Genomic DNA, 18484 nt, shown 5'->3' on the forward strand with positions numbered 1-18484 from the left:
AAATCAGCACCTGCCAAGTACAGAACTCGTTCTTCAAAGGAATCAGTGTATCTGCCTGTCCCACACTTTCATTCTTTAAATTTTTGCCATTTTCCTTTACTCCAATCACAGGAGGTTTAGAAAAATCCAATCTCTGGCATGCATGTGCTATTAGTACAGAGCAAATAGCATGACTATGCTATTCAAAACATAAGTGACCTGCACAGATTTTAATGTTCTGGCATACTCTACACACCTCTCCACAGAGATGAGGTTTTCTGCATGTTGTGTTCTCCAGTGCCCTCCCCCCCCCTTTGTTGTTCTTTGTAGGAAATACCACATGTGGCAGCATTTTGTTCCTCTGTCACCGTTCCACTTTTTGTAACTGTTTTATTCAGCAGAACATCATGTGTCTTACTCTGAGTTAATCCACTCCATTACATTCTATGATTGATTTGCTTACTGCTTTGTTGTCTGTAGTAATTCAGAAACCAGGTCCAGTGCTTCACATAAGCAGCACACGTGTGCACTCACACACTCCACAGTCATTTACTGATATGCTGGATTCAGGGATTCAGTTCGTCTCCAGTCTTCTGGTTTTCCCTCCCTCTTCTGCTACCTTGTCATCTTCCTGTACATGAACCTGTGATCACATGCATTCCTGGAGGGAGGAACTACAGAGAAACGATTGAGATTCATTGTGTCAGACACTAACACCCAAGAATACTGAAAAGGAAACACATAGCAGGTAAAGAAAGAAAAATGGGGACTTTTTATTTCTATTTCATTTTTGTAAAAAACAACAAACAAACAAACAAACACACAACATGAAAAACCTAAAAGCTTGAAGCCAGAGGTTTGCTTGACTTATTGGTTAAAAATATCTGGTGCTCTCTAGTGTTCAGTCCCAAGCATCCATGTTTAGCAACTCATAACCACTTTTAATCCCAGATCTGGAGTATCTAATATTCTTGACTGGAATCCACAGTCACCTCTGCACATGTGACATACACACCTACACAGACAGACATACACATATACATAAATAAAGATGAAGATGAATCTAAATGTTATCTTACAACCCAGTTCTGTCTTGTGGAACACTGTAACTAAGGGATGCATTTTATAACTTTGAGGAAATAAACACCAATGAAATGAGAGAACAGCATCCCAGCATCTTCTCAATACTCAAAGATTAGTGGGCCTCCAGCAAATGCTCAGGTGGCCTCCATCTACAGTAAGGGGCAGCAGCTGTTGGCTTCCTTGTTGCTTCCTGGGTATTAGCCTTTAAATGGCTTCTCCCACCATGTCAGTCCATACTATGGTGTTCACTAAGTAAAAGGTTTAAGGACTTTTATCCTACATCTTCTTTATTGGATCACTGCTTTTGTGACTGATAATTGTCAATCTTCTTTTGACAATTTAAGTGAAAATGACTGATCAGAGACTTCTAAAGTTTCTTGACTTGTCATGTGTAATTTTATGTGGATATATATTAAAGTCTAGATAGGTTAGTTACATAGTCAGTGCATAGCCTGCTCATGCCAAAAGACTTGGCGTATTGTTTATGAGCTCGATATGTAATTCTTGTATCTTTGCCCATGATTGATACGGTATAAAAATTTCAATTCACAATGTTTTCCTTAATGCTACTCCATATCTCTGCTTACACTTTGAAGAGGGATTAAAAGTTTACCACTGGTATTGGTGAAATAGCTCAGATGGTAAAGTACATTAACAACCTAAGTTTAATTTCCAGAATTAACATAAAGAACCAGACAGAGTCACATCATGCACATATAATCCCAGTGCTCAGGAAAGAGAGGTAAGTGGGTCTCTAGGGCTCCCCAGCCAGCTTGACTAGTCTGCTGGGTGAGCTGCAGGCCACTGAGATACCCTGTAGGAATAAGCAAATCAAAACAAAATTACTAATGGTGGATGGCACCTGAGAAGGAATAACACCTGAAGTTATCTTTTGCTCTCTTCAGACATGCACACATAAACAAAACACACACACACACACACACACACTAGAGAGACAGAGAGAGACAGAGAGAGAGAGAGAGAGAGAGAGAGAGAGAGAGAAGAATTTAATAAAGACCCGTCTAAAGCAACTATATTTCCACAAAAGTAGAGAGTAGGAAATGTATCCTAAAGCAACAAACATTGATTTTAACAACAGTTTTATTTGTCATTTCCATCTCTCTCATTGACAGATGAGTCCCATAAAAGAGCTTCCACACAGAATTTGGAATTTGGAGAACTTAAAATCATTCAGTTATCTGTAAGAACTATCACAAGCATCAGAGATAAGCCTTGGGCAGTTTATTTGTCATCTCGGTGGATCTTTAGACAGCACATTTTTTTATTGGGTGAAGGAGGAGAACTTCCTGAGTTGATGGGGAAAATATTGTATCCACACACAGGATAAAGTACTCAGCATGATCTTGAAGATAGCTTGTTTTTGCTCAAAACAGTACAGACCGAGCCAGGTGGCTGGGACAGATACATCTTAGTCCTAAGAATTAAATCAAGGAGGGACAGAAAGGCAGTGCACTACCAGGCTTTGTTCTAAACGTGTTGTCTGTTAAGCAAAAGCTAAGTGAATGAAAGTGTAGTTATGTTTCAAATTAAGTAAACCCCATCTCAAGATTGAGACATTTAAAAATGTGCTCACAAGTCTTTGGGACACAATGTGGGCCACAGGAACTAATAATCTTTCATTTCTAGAATAGAAATATATGATGCGGAAATGTATTTCTAGTACTAAAGCAGTCTGCAGGGCATAATTTTTTTTTTCATAATAGGAAATGGCAGAAGTAGGTGATGATATTTTCCCAGTATAAAACAGGATGGAATGATCTTTTGCAAGTATAATACATAGAGTCTATTGGTCCTGGTGCAGGAAGCATAACAATTTACATATTTTAATTTAGAGGTTAGAGACCCCTGTCAAAGCAACAGCTTGGACCAGGTCAGCCAGGAGAAATCGAGAAGAGAGAAATAATTGAAAAGGCAGTTCCCAACAAAATGAAATTTGTCTCCTTGTCACTTAAGGTTGTCTTCTTGTCTTTCTGTGGGAGCAAGGTCAGCATAAGACTGAAGGGTGGGCAGAGTATGGTGGATCACGAAGGACCAAAGGATAATTTTTCTTTAATAACAGTGGCAATTGCAATATATATTTATGAGGGGGGAGAGGAAAAGAACGCATACAGCTTCCCGCTTAAGAGCTAGCAGGTGACCTTTGAGGGGAAAGCTTGCAGGCATATTCAGGTAGATCTAAAGTTTGTCTTCAAAGACAAACAGATTACATAGGCAATGAAGTACTTAATGAAATAATTCAGGGTGACATATTGATATTGAAGGCTGGAAGGCAGAAAAGGATTTGTGACAAAATTAAGGAATGTCTGTCTTGAATCAGTTCCACGATTCTGTTCTCTGGGGTCTGAAATGAGGCCAGCGTAAGCAATGAATCCTGTGTCGTTTCTCTTTCTGAGTCCATTCCAAAGTGTAGCTGTTAATGTGAAGTCACACCTGTAGCCAGAGGAAAATTGCACTGGAATATATTCCAGAGAGAATTAAGCTCTGGAACGATTGTGTGGGTGTGGTTGTTTTTGAAGGGGGTTTAATCTCTCCAGTGTCATATGTGTTTTCACATTAGTGAAAAGTCCTGGGGCAATAAAGAAAGCTGGAAATGATGCCTGCTGAATGTTGGTCTGGCCTAGAGGAATTGGAGAATAGTGCCATGTATTAGGCCGTAAGCGCAGCAGGCAAACTTCAACTTTGAGGATAAACATTTACACAGTATCTGGTACTATTAAAAAGCCTCACTTTGAGAAAATGAAGATAAGTATTTCCTAGTCATAGAATAATGTCAACTTTTACAGGAGAAGGAAAGAAAAACAACCTGAAAAACATCTCTATTCTATGGCTAGAAATATAATTTCTGCCCTAGCACATATCTGGGGAATCCACTTTTCATGTAAGTGATCGTCAGCTATCAGAACATCACATCTAAATCCCCAGAAAGTCATATGGGAAAAATGAAATGTGTACAAGTGAGGCTCATGCTCCTAAGTCTGGGACCAAATTGACATCACAATCACTGGGTTGATTGGATAGGTTTGGATATGACATGTCCTTCAAAGTTCATATGGTTATGGTTGTGTCAGCTGTACAGCAATGTGACCACTGACAGAGATTTAAGAGTTGAGGCAAGAAAACTAATTGGCACCGAGAACAGGCCTCAAGATTTAGCCCCTTAATATTAAAGGTTCTGAGCAGACTGAAGTAATAGGATCTCAAGCTCTTGACAGTACCCCTTGTCTTAAAGTCTTTACAGCACTATACAACTCTTCCAGCTACCAGGGCTGATAATTTCTTCTCCGGCTCCTTACAGTTTCTATCCACCTTCAGCCCCAGTTGTCTGAGCACTTGAAGTCCACTGTTCATCCCGGTTTCTTCCTTGGCTGCTCTTACAAATGACTCAGCTGCTTTTACCTTCCGCTGTCAAGCTCCAGGCCACCTTGGTGCTTTTGGAGTGTGGTCTGCCAACTCCTCCGCTGCTGCTTCTAGCTCCAAGCTGCCTTTGCTCTCCTGTGGGTTTTGCTTCTTTCTTCAGGTTAGCAGCTCAGAATACACTGCTAAAATTTGGCCAAATATCACTTGAAATTAACCATCTTGAAAATAATACTTTTATTACTTCTTTTAGAATCATATGAACATAGTCACCTCTTTCCAATCCCTCTCAAACCTAGCCTTAAGTGGCTACCCACCCAACTTTTAATTGCCTTATGTTTTCTTACTGAGTCCAGTCTGTGCTGCACTGCTCTTGGGTGTTGGACCTGCCCTAGACTGTGGTTGTCTTACTGTGGGCACAGCCTTAAAAAACCATCTCTCTCTCTCTCTCTCTCTCTCTCTCTCTCTCTCTCTCTCTCTCTCTCTCTCTCTCTCTTCAAATGTCAATAGACACTCAGCTGCTAGAAACAGGGCTTTGTGCTTAATTTCCTTCCTGCATGGTAGGCTTTTGCCTGGCTTGAGTTTGTGTGGGTTTGGGCATGCTGTCAGGTCTGCTGTGAGTTTATATGCATAACTGCCTTATTGTGCTATAGTCATCTTCCACCTCTGCTCTTACAATATTTTCACTCTTCCTTCACTAAGATGTCTGAGTCTTAAGGAGAAGAGAGTGATATTTGCATCCTAGTTACGACTGATAATGCCTAGTATCTAATAGTCAGCATATTGGCTAGTTTAAATGTCTTTGTGTTTATTGCCATGTACTGTAAAAATGTTCTCTGTCTAGAGCCTTGTGAGATGCACTGAATTATAAGTACAACAATGAATCTAGGAGTAATTTAAATCCTATGTCCAATTGACTGATTAATAATAGTTCTTCTCTAGGACTTACCAGTGCAGGTTCCATCTCAGAAGCAGGCCTTAAATCCAGTCATAAAGTAGTCCCATATTTTCATAACATTTATGCCACTATGGGAACAGTGGGTATATCGCATCAGGTCAATCTTTATTGTAACTCACAAGGTTCATCACTGGATGAGATTGATGGCTAAATTTGTCCTCCAGAACGGTGCATAGCATTTTAATGCTAGCCTACAGGGATGAAGTTTAGAGGTGAGGGCCATTTTAATTTGAAATGTTATTAGGCCTATAGTTGCAACACCAGGAGCAACAAGCACAGAAGGGTTCTTGAGCTGAGACCCTTACACCTAGCCAGAGGAGGGATGCTAGGTCACAGCACACTTCACATTCACAGAGGGCAGTAGACACACCAATCATAGCATTACTTCTATTTCGCCATCAGAGTCTATGGTAATCTCCCTCAGACCCAGGTGGGAGTGGTTGCTATATCATCTAGAAGTCATCCCAGGCTTACAATAGCAAAGGTCCAGCACAGGCTGCTTGAACGTTCTGGCTGAGAACATGGATCCAGTGGGGGCAATCTGTTCATTATGAAGTTATTATTGGGTCATCTGTATCCATTGCTTTTCTGCGTTATGATAACATGTTATGATTAAAAAACAGCTTAAGGAAGAAAGGATTTATTTTGACTCATAGTTCCAAAGAGATAGAGTCAGTCATGACTGGGAAGGCATGCAGCATGATGACGGAATCAAGAAGCTGGTTGATTCCATTTCCATCTGCATGCAGGAACCAGAGAGGGTGGACCAGAAGTGAGCAATGTTATGAACTCTCAGCACATACTTCTAGCCACTGCTTCCTCCAGCAAGGTTCCATATTCTTCCCAAACAGTACCATTAACTGGGGACCAAGTGTTTTATACATGAGTCAATGAGGGACATTTCTAATGCCAATCACCATAACATCCATATTTATATGTTTATAATGTTAATATCCATGTTTATAATGGTACAGAGACAGTTTAGGTGGTCATTTGATTGGCAGGCCATTTGTTCAAGGCAGCCAGGGTGGCAAGCTGCTAATAGGAAAATAATTACTCATCCAGCCTACAACAGCTTTGCATATATACAGGAAAAACTGCATCAGAATGAATGCTTATAACAATCACATAAAGAAGTGATTATTAACAGTAATACTGATCAATCAGTTTTTAACAATGTTTAACAGTATCCATAAGCAAGTAGGCCCTCTTTATCAGTCTCTATGGCAGGTGTTGCTATTGTCTGACAAGACTTTTCTTGGGGATATACAACATATGTCTATTTGGCCCAAATAAATATCTTCTGACAGACCAAAGTACAGATACCACTAAAGTCCAACTGGTGAAGTATGGTTGGGGAGTTATTTACATAAGGAGAACTGACACAAAGACAGCAGCATCACCTGAAGCACATTGCATGACCTCAAGGACGTTCAACAATTTGGAGAGTGTCCTTTTTAGTGACCTAGGTATCTAAACCTCTGCTTCTAGGCAGCTACACTTGTCTCAGAGTCTTTGCAGCTTGAGTTTTCTGAAAGGACTTTTAACAGTCTTTATTGTTTATTCTTGGTAGGGCCTAGTGAATCTGCTCAGTTTCAGGGATTTCCTAAAGCTAGTTTGAGTTTTTTCCTATGCCTTAAATACTTCCCTGTAGGAGGGATTCTTTCTGTCTTGGAAGGAACTGCTACACAAGAGTTTCCCTCCCTTGCTCTCTTTGGTTCTATTTCGCAATGTGAATTTTCACTTCCAAATGTAAATGCTTTTGTTCATGATGCCTGTTACTGCAAAGTCCTCTGGAGAACCAAATCCAATCCTAGTTCTCAGCATGGTAACACTGAACTTCCAGAACTCTGTAAACAACAAACCACTTTTCTTTGTAAAGCTGGCCTCCCTCAGATATTTAAATATAGTAATCCAAAAACAGTGCAGAAAACAATGTATTACTATTAGAGTGCTAGTTCCCTGTACAACTGAACAAGTTAGCTCCCATTTAGAGGCATTACATTTGTTTGCATAGCTTTATGTGAAACAAATACATGTATGTATATTTTGCAGAGTACAGAGTTTAGAATTTATAAAAGTTTTTGTTTATTTTTATGAATTTCACATCATTCGCGGCAATCCCACTCAGTACCCTATACCTCCCTGTCAATCTTCCTTCTGCCTTTCCATCCCCTCTCCTAAAGAAAATAAAGTAAAACAAAGAAACAAAAACCTCAAAAAAAATCTCACTATGGAAGCCACAGCATATCATGCAGTACACCCTTTTGCCCAAATAGCTTTACTTGCAAATGTTCATTGCAATGAATCATTGATAACTTGGTACATTAATTAAAGGATGGTTTCTAGAGCTTACAAATAGAGTTTCTTGAATATTTTGTGAACATGACTTCAACACCTACATGTGTTATTTTTGCCAGTCAGATCATGCTAACACCTACCACAACTTCTTCACATTCTCCTCTCCACTCTCCATGGGTTAGCCCCAGAGAAGCAGGCTTATCTTGGTGAAAATATGTAATCTCAATATGGGGTTTCTACTCCATCTTTGACCATTTGTTTTCTGGATAAAAGACACATGCAAAATTTATAATTATGATATGTCTTAACACAAGAATTGGACAGATATCTATCCTCTATGTTATTATGTCTATTTCCTGGCCAACAATCCCATTATATAATTTGTCATGTTTAATCTGGGCTGCTCTTAACTTCAATTAGCCTAACCCTTTGACCATTATTAAAGATTCTAAACCCATGGCAGCTTCCCTTCTTTCTACCTTGTTCTTTGACCTGTATTGCGGTCTCCTTGAACCCCAATCCTGAGAACCCAAGCCCCACCTATCCCAATTCTGTTCAGCAATAGGCTGTAGGCATCTTTATTCACCAATCAGAAATAATTTGTGTCTTCATATAGAGTCACTTGGGTCTCCAAGCAGACTTTCTTGTATCTGGGGCAACCAGGTCTTGGGTGCCCACACTTAGATTTACAATATGCAGCAAAAGACCACATCTCAACAGGCTTGTATTCAAATACATGTTCTTTAACTAATTTTATATTTTTTGAAATTAGGATATAATTACACTCTTTCCCTTTCCTCTCCCAACCCTTCCTGTGCATCACCTTGCCCTCATTCAAATTAATGGCTTCTATTTTCTTTATTTGTTTTTGAATCCCCAAACTGGTTATCCAATACCAAGTGGCAAGCCCTGAAATCATGTATATAAGAGTAACTTTATATAGCCTGAGCAGATTGATCGTGTATATTTATAAATAGATGCATATACATTCTTAACAAAAGACATGAGTATTATTCTAGAAATTGTTAGAAATTTATGTCCCCTCATGACTCCTAAACTCCTTTTGGTTTTCAACCTTTGGAAAATTATTTGAGATCATTAGGCAATCGTGCAGCTTTTCATGAGAAGTTGCAAAGGAGTAGCTGTGGAAAGTTTCTACAACATACTCTTTGAATCTGTGATTTTCCATGAAAATGTAAAGATCATACATCACTTGTACAATAATATTATGTTTTATTCAGAAAAGGAACACTCCCTTCTCTGCTCTGGAGGCTCTCCAAATACTATAAAGGATTTTTTTAGGTCACTAAAGTTATTCTGAGACTCCAAAAAAAAAAAAAATCCATGAAGTAATAGAATGGAAACTATTAGTGTTATAATCAGACACAATAGGAACAGTGATCTTGGGGAAAATGTTACTGTCTGAAGTCTCCTAAGGTGAAACTGATGGTTACAAGAAAAGAATCCATGCTCCAACTCGGTGCATCCCGAGAGCAGCCTGAGGACTGGTACTATTAACATCCTCCACACATAAACCACAGCCTGCTTCTGAGGGAGGGTGAGATCATTATAGCAAGGCTACTCTCTCCACAGGAAATATGGCAGTAAAGGCTAATGAGCTAATTCATAACGTAGACGAGGATTATATCACCAAGCGACATCGATCACTACTTCTTCCTAGTTTTTAATTTGGAGACAATCTTCCTAAGTTGCTCTGTGTGGGGGAGTAGGAGCTGGAGCTCATTTCATATCCCAGGCTAGTTTTAAGCTAGCAATCCTCTTTCCTCAGCTTTCTAAATAGCTGGGATTATAGGTTAATATCACCAGGCCTAGCTAAAAGGAAAGGTGTGTGTGTGTGTGTGTGTGTGTGTGTGTGTGTGTGTGTGTGTGTGTGTGTGTGTCTGTGTTGGCATATATTTATGCCTTTCTTTCTGTCTGCACGAAGGACAGAGGACAGCACTGTATGTCATTCCACAGGAAACCTCTACCTTTTTCCCCTGACCGTCTTACCTATTGAGACCCAGCAAACAGCACCACCTCTTCAAAGACCAGCCAAAGCTAGTTAGGAAGGCACAGTTCCGAGGGCACCCACTGGCTCAGGAGAGAAACAGAGGTAACTGATATCATCTTTACAAGGGAGGAATTTACTGCTACATTGTTGTCACTCAGCCTGACTCAGCCTCTGCAGCTCTTCCTTACAATAGACAAACAAACAAACAAACAAACAAACAAAAGAATGGCGAGTTAGCTGAGGAATAAGGATAGTAAAGTAGGATACAGGTGGAGTGGGCATCCCACAGTGAGATGGGAGATTTCATTTACAGAGTCACAAGGAACCGCAAGTCTACCTTTTAATTTTTTTCTTTTTTCTTTTCTTTTCTTTCCTCTCTCTTCCTAGTTGTTTTTCCTTCTTCTTTTTTTCTTCCTAATTTTCATTCCACCGTTGTTCCTTCTTTCCTTCTTTCCTTCTTTCCTTCCTTCCTTCCTTCCTTCCTTCCTTCCTTCCTTCCTTCCTTCCTTCCTTCCTTCCTTCCTTCCTTCCTTTCTCTATTGGACAATGAAACACAGTAGCAGGCCATATGTTCCCTAAGAATGCAGGCAGGAACTTTCACCTTCTTCAGCTTTTGTCTATCACCATGCTAGTGTCTGTGAGGCTGGAACAGAGCTTTGATTTCAAGGGTAAGAGATAGTTACATTGTGATATTATAGGAATTAGCAAGTCCTAAATCTATTCTTCGGGCTTTCTCTGAACCACTTCTACAAGGCACAGTCGCCTCTCTGCTCTGGTACATTAAATCCCCATGGACCTTCAATGCTCTGTTTAAATGTTTCTTTCAACTCCTCAGGTGACAGTATCATAAAGGAAACTAGAAGGTTTGACTTGACAGAAGCCAGCCACCATCCTGTCAGGTCAGGAACTATTGTACTTCAGTCATTGTTTGGTTAGCTGTACATTGTATTAGTCATGTTTTTAAATACATGATACTCTCTGGTTGAAGCAATTTAAGAAAGAAGAATTTATTTTGTTCACACTTGAACAAAATAAATCACCATCACCGTGGGAAGTTGAAGTGGGGTTTATGGCAGCAGGAACTTGAAGCCGTGATTCTTCCCATCTCTATGAATCAAGAAGCAGAGAGCAGTGGGTGTTGACCATCATTTAGTTTTGTCCTTTTCCCTTTAAAAACCGCAGTCTGCATCCCAGCCCATGGAATAGTCAATACAGCATAAGAGTGGATTTTGCCTCCTCAGATAGTCTGATAATCATCTCTAGAAACACCTTTACAGAAACAAACAGAATTGTGCCTCCCAGGTTATGGTAAATTCAGATAAAAATTTATATAATTCTCCTTATTAAAATATCAGTACAAATTGTGAATTTTAATATGAAATTCCAAATTCAATAAAATCTGAACTCTTTTGACCACCAGTGTGGCATCACAGGTAGACAACCTATACCTGTGAAACACTGGCACACTAAAAATATTGGGTAAAAGGACATTTGGGCAGAAATGTATAAAGCATATGTGAAATGCAGGATGATCTTTTCTTTAAACATGCCAAGACTTCCCATTAAATTCATACATCTATACCAAATTTGACGATGGGGTGGGGGGAGAGAGTGTATGTGAAAAGTGTGAATAATTCTGTTTCCAAATACTTTGAATAAGAAATATCTAATCTGTAATATAATATGCTTTCCCCATCAGGAGAGACTGTTTGATTTGCAATTGTTTGTTTGATCTCATATTGACTAGCATACATATACACCTAAGACTTTTTGTGCCCAAAATATGATGTACATTTTTACAAGAGTTTTACTAGCCTTAATTTGTGGATTAAAAATAATTATTAGTTATTTACTTATATGTTTTGTCCGTGTGTGCACACTGGCCCATGAGACTGCACCATGGTGGACTTGAGGAATTCACAGTCAAGTTTCTAGAGTCTCTTCTCCCCTTCTGTATGGTGGTACCGGGATTAAACTAGGATTGTCAGTCTTGGTGGCAACTCACCAGGGCTTAATCATGTCATTAGCTAGTCCTTCTTCCCTCCCTCCCTCCATCCCTCCTCCATCTCTCCCTCCCTCCCTCCTTCCTTCCCTCCCTCCCTTCCTTCCTTCTTTCCTTCCTTCCATCCTTTCCTTCCTTCTTTCATCCCCCTCCCTCCCTTCCTTTTTCTTTCCTTGTATTTCCATCCTCCTCTTCCCCCTTCTCCTCTTCAGCCTTTAACTCTTTCTCCTCTGTATGTAGCTCTGACCCCATCCAAACTATTGCCAATCCTTCTGTCTCAGCCTTAAAACCATTGGCATTATAGGCACGAATCTGAGCTATATCTCCTGCCTTACATTTCTAGGTTTTGAAGATGAAAGCAAATAGACTTTGAGCTGAAAAGTTTTCCATTTCTGAATCTCTAGTTTTTTGGAGTACTCTGCTGATAGTTCAAATTGGCACTAGCAGATCAGTGTGCAGAAAGTTGAATTATACTTTGCCTTCTTCCACCTGCAATTTAGTAAAATTTCAAAATTGGGTTTCAAATGAAAAAATACATTAAAATGCAGAAATTGCCTCTGTCATGAAGCTTGTATAATTTTAATTCTATAAACTCTTATGTATATATATATATATATATATACACACACACATATATATAATGAAGGAATGTGTTAGAATGCATAATTTGAATTACAATAAAGCCTTGATAACCCCCCTTACACACACACATCAATGTACCTGAGAATAAAGAGATTCACACTGAGAAAATGGGACTTAGGACTATTTGATAAATTACTACAGACTATTTGAATATTCCATTAGCAAAATAATACCTCGTTATGAATCTCAGAAGAATGTACCATAATTACAATGGTACTATCCTCCCTCGGGGGTTGGGCAGAATGCAAATGTTAAAAAAATGATAGCTATTTAAGCAATGTTAGAGAAAAATGCCTCAAAACAAACTGAGAGGTTATGATTTCTAGATTCCAATAAGATTATTTTGCAGTTTCCAACAGCTTTAATTAGCTTGATGTGTTTATACAAAGTGAGGGCTGGTCACATTCTTGGGCTCACATAAGCACATACTTCCTATCGAGTATGAGGGAATTACAAACTGTTCAGTTTCTCTATGAAGAGGGATATATGGGAGAATATGAAGGGAGAGAAAGGAATGGGGAATGATGGAATTAGATTACCTCAAAGGCATTTTTTTAAAGCAGAAAAAAATGTTTATCCAGATAACAAATTTGCCAGACACATACCTGGAATTATCTGTGAGGCAAACATATGTATAAGTACCCCAAATGAGACTCTTCTGAGAAACTGCAAGTATGATCTAATGTATCTTAAGTGAGGGGTGTACTGACAGGGAAGAAGAGAAGGGAACCCAACGGAGGAGGCAAAACAGGCTGATGAAACAAGGCGGGGTTTACCAGTATAGACCTTTTACCCTTTGCTCAGTCCTGCAAACTACACCCCACCCTTGGTGGGGTGACTTGTGTTTAGAGCAAGCCTAGGCTTCATAGAGAGTTCCAGGAAAACTAATGCTAGATAGAATGAGAAGCCTAGAACATTAGTTTTCTTTGTTTTTTCCTTTTCTTTTTAAATTATTTTTATTTACATTCCAAGTGTTGCCTCCCCTCACAGTACTCCCTCCCCTGCCCCTACAGTTCCTCATCCCATTCCTCCTCCCCCTTCATCTTAAAGAGTTATTCACCTACACCCTCCCCCTTAATCAGGCTTCCCCCTTCCCTGAGGCCTAAGTCTCTCAAGGATTAGGCACATGTTCTCTCACTGAGGCCAGAACAGGCAGTCCTCTGCTATATATGTGCCAGGGGCCTAGGACCAGCCTGTGTTTTGCTGCCTGGTTGGTGACTCAGTCTCTGGCAGTTTACAGGGGTCTGGGTAAGTTGACACTTATGGTCTTCCTATAGGTCACCCTCCCTTTCAGCTTCTTCAATCTTTCCACTAATTCAACCATAGTGGTGCCTGACTTTAAACCAATGGTTGAGTTAAAGTATTTGTGTCTGTCTTAGTCACCTGCTTGTAGAAACACCCAGAGGACAGCCATGCTAGGCTCCTGTCTGTAGGCACATCATGGTATCAGTAATATTGTCAGGCCTTGGTGCCCCACCCCCAAAGAGATGGATACCAAGTTTGGCCGGTCATTGGACAGTTTTTCCTTCAGTCTCTTCTCCATTTTTGTTCCTGTAGATTTTTTAGACAGGGATAATTCTGGGTCAGAAATTTTGACTGTGGGTTGGTAACCCCATCCCTCCACTTGAAATCCCGTCTATCTACTGGAGGTAGACTATTGTATCTGTAAGAAAACACCTGCTAGGAACCAACCTATGAAAAGATGGGTTTGTTTTCTGCCTTTCTCCTTCTCAGTCTACGACCACATCCATAGGATGGTGCCACCCACAGGGTGGGTCTTCTGACCCCAGTTAAAATTTTCTGGTAGTACTTTTACAAATACATCCAGAAATATAATTCCATGATGCTTCTAAATCCAGCCCAGTTCAAGGAAGAATACTGAGTATTAACTATTTACTAACTCACACGTATTATCAGCCTTCACAGAGCTGGAGTATACTGCATCCACGTACATGCCCTGTTAACTGCCTGGTAAAAGCTACTTTTGATACTAGACCAAAATGATACATAAATGGATATACAAAATGAATTTACATAAATGGATAAACAAAACGAATTTCTCTTGAAAAACTGAGCTTCATTTTTCAGAGATGATGCTAATTGTTACATTCAATAAACCACCTGGGAAAAAACAAACTGTGCTAATCTGGTGATTTAATTTCTTAAAGTTAAGATGTTGCCTTAGAAGATAAAAAGGATAATTACTAACTTCAAGCTGGAGGGTCAAAAATCAGCATTTTTTTTTAAAAGGCTACATTGAATGTAGGGCTGTCAGCCTTTTTGTAGATCTGGCCTCTTTGCTTATACTTAAGAAATTTGCAGTATGTTTCTAAGCAAAATATTCACAGCGAGTATCATGCTCAATTAGCTGGAGTTTTCATATTTATTTCACATTGCTATGTTAAAATCACTTAGTTGATGTCTTAGGATTTCTATTACTGTGATAAATCTCCATGACCAAAATCAACTTGGAGAAGAAAGGATTTGTTTCACCTTATATTATATAAATCCATTGTCCCTGGGAGTCAGGAAAGGAACCTGGATGTAGGAACTGAGGCAGAGGTCAAGGATGAACACTGCTTACTTGCTTGCTCCCCATGGCTTGCTGAGCCTGCTCTCTTATGCAATCCAGGACCACTCAACCAGGGGCTATCCCATCAACTTTGGATGGTTCCACCCATATCAATCAATAATCAATAATGTGCACCACTGACAGGGCAGTTTATGGAGAGTATTTTCTCTATTGAGGTTTCCTCTTCCAAAATGACTTTTGCTTAGGTCAAGTTAACTTAAAAACTAGCCAGCATTAAAAACCTAAAATCTGGAACACAAAGTTGGCCCTGATCTTCCCCTTATGTAGTTTTTATCCTTTGGAAAAGATTAGATTTGCAATAACAGGAAACTACAGGAAATTGCAATCCAGAACTGTTATGCTATCTAGGATGCTCAGATAACTCAAATGTCTAAATACGGGAGACAAAAAACTTTACAAAAATTATGGGCTGCCATATATTCAAAGCTACAGCTAAGATATAGGCAACAAGCTGGGCAGTGGTGGTGCACACCTTTAATCCCAGCATTTGGGAGACAGGGGCAGGCAGATTTCTGAGTTCGAGTCCAGCCTGGTCTACAGAGTGAGTTCCAGGACAGCCAGGGCTACACAGAGAAGCCCATTTGAATGACATGTAACGCAAAAGGATGTCTTGTTCTTTAGTTATTTATGGCCATGTTTACACATTCAAAATGTAACTTTTAGTGTTTTGTGATTCTTTCTCACAACATATATTTATGTGTCTTATCTGTGATTGCTTGAAAGTTACTCTAAAAAACCCAGGATCCAGTATTAGGTAATATGGAGTAAGCACTCATTTCTCCTGCATTGAAAGACAGTGGATAATGTGTGCAGAACAGATATTATCAAAGCTCCAACAAGCTTTCCTTTGTGTGGTTTTGTAGACTGTGTCTTAAACCCGACATGGCTGGAAATCTGAAGCTGAGTACTCCAAGAGAAAGCTAAGAGAAACCTGGATTGCAACATTTTTGAAATGAGAAGACCAGACTCTTGGCTGTACTAAGCTTAGGTTATCACATGGTGACCACAGAAAACATAGTTATGGTAACCAAAGAAGATAAACTTAATGAAACTATCTTTTCTCTGTATTACAAGAAGTGGTAATTTTAACAAGGTAGGACAATCACATTGTAGCTTATTTTCTGTACTTTTATTTGGCCACTTGGCCCTGGATCTTCTGCTGAGAATTCTTTAGCAAATTTGATAAGTTTAAATAAAGTTGATTTCATAAATATATTTGGTACCACCCATTTTCCTGGCAGTCTTATAATACATGTAGTAGCCCTCTTGGTATCACTCCCTGGTCAGTTCATGATGGTGAATATTATATGTAACAAATATATGTATATTATATGTAACAAATAGAATTTATTCTTGACTTTTCAACATTCTGACTTTTCTTTCTGTCCCAATCATTTTGCTATTAGACCTAGTATTATACTAAGAGCTATATTATTTTAGTACTTTTTCCAATTACTCTTTTCTATCTTCTTTTTCTACCATTCCAATCCCCACAAAGATATTTCTATCATTTTGTTTTACTGGAGAAGGTTTATAACTAAAATTAATGTCGATTAATTCCAAAATCTATGTCACTTCCATCGCAGCAATGAAACATTCTGTGTTCCTTTTTAAATTAAAGCATTTCAAGGTCTATAGAAGTAGATTTACTTATGATGACATGTAAGTATTTTGACTACTACATTCAGTTTCTAAGTGCTCTAAAATTCTATAAAAATTGTTATTTTTTCTTTAGTGATAATTGGCCTAATTGGTTCAGGTCACATATGTCCATCATAGTCCTGTGCTTAAGTTGGCTTTTAAACACTTTGCGTTTGGTTCCAGTCTATCCTCCATGAGCCATGTGCATCTATGGGATACGATATTATAATTAAAATAATTCCTCCAAAATGATTTTGTTTCAATAACCTGTGAACATTAGGGGTTTCCCATCTCTGTTATTGAGGCCATGAGATAAAAGAAGTGTAAAACAACTTTTTTTTTTCAGATACAAACTGCATTGCAGCCTATAACACTGAAAAACAGTTCCGTTCACTCTTGCCAGAGCATGCAATAATTGGGTTTAGAGGCCTCGTGTCCTTTGCTACAACTAACATGTTTTTTATATGTTCACATTTTGTGTATTCACGTGGCAGCTGTTAACTCTTGTGAAACAAAACCATGTTCTAACCAGTTCTGACCTGTGGTCTGTTTGTTTGTTTTTGTTGTTTGTTTTGTTTTGTTTTTCCCCCTTCTCCTGTAAGAATTTCCCCGCACAGCTGCTGTGAGCTATGGGCAAAATCAAAGCTGAGAAACACTTTGAAGTTTCTGAAAACTTCAAGAAAACAAACAAATTTTTTTTTTGGAATGTCTGAGCTACTGCCAGGAAGGAAGAAATCTTGCAAGCCCCACCTCTTCTCTCATCATCCAGGGACACAGGTGGCTAAAGAAAGACACCCACTCCTCAGTCACATTTACCCTGTAATCAAAAAGACAGAAACAAAAACAAAAACAAAACACCCATTTAGAGGAGAGAAAAAAAGTAAAAAAGAAGAAAACAAGGCATCTGTATTGGTTGTGGTAAATATTCTCGAGATTTGGGAGAGAAGGATACAGCAGCCAATTCTGTTACAGAAGAGAAGCAGGCTGTGACCAGTGCCCATCTTATCTTTCTTTGGCTCTAGTAAATGTCTCTACTGCAGTCACTGCCCTGTTTTATATAGCTATATACAAACAATATGTGTAGTCACAGACCCCAGTAGGAGTTCCAGGTTTTTCTTCTCAGGATAATCTTTTAAGGCAAATTGTCCTGATGGTAACTGGCTTTTGGGGAGGGTTTGTGTGAGAAATGCAGACAGCCAGGGCATGAGCTCACCCTGGCCAGTTGGTTTTGGAGACTGGGAATTTTCATGTGGAGCCAGTCATTGTTCTGAGCAGCTTTTATTTTTCTCCTTGGGAGAAATATAAACAAGATCTACCTCTCCCCGTGAGGTCTCAAGGACAAAGTAAAACACTATTCCATCAAAGCATGGTCTGAGGAGGCAGTGAGCTCGCTGTGTATTTACAGAGCATGGGTGAGATGTTAAGGGCAGGATTGTGAGTAACATTAAAGCAGCAACGCTGGAAACTCGGCACCCAGGGAGGACAATGATCCCCTCATTGACTCAAATATGAAGCCTCAGTCAGTTACCATTACCCAGGTTACAGATTCTAACCTGTAGCTAGATTGTATACAAGCTGCCTGGGGAAGAATGGCTGAACACTCAAGCCAATGCCTCAGGACACATCTCAATTCCTCTTGCTGTAAGAGAAAGCCCATACTGTATAACCTGATCATGACGGAATCCTGTACATAGGCACCACTGAACCCATAAGATGAGGCAAGTTTTCACATTGTTCATGACACGAATCAAATAACCAGGAAAAGAAACTGATAATGTGTACCTAGACCTGAAGGTAAGGGCCCAGTTCCCAGGAGTCATGGTTGGTGTTTCTGTGGCAGAAATGGCCTCCCAGTTGGACATTTTATTCAAATCCAATTGTCTTGTTTTGTTTCTATGA

Source organism: Mus caroli, unplaced genomic scaffold (assembly GCF_978045245.1).
Source record: "Mus caroli unplaced genomic scaffold, Mus_caroli_1 scaffold_15, whole genome shotgun sequence".
Classification (NCBI taxonomy): domain Eukaryota; kingdom Metazoa; phylum Chordata; class Mammalia; order Rodentia; family Muridae; genus Mus; species Mus caroli.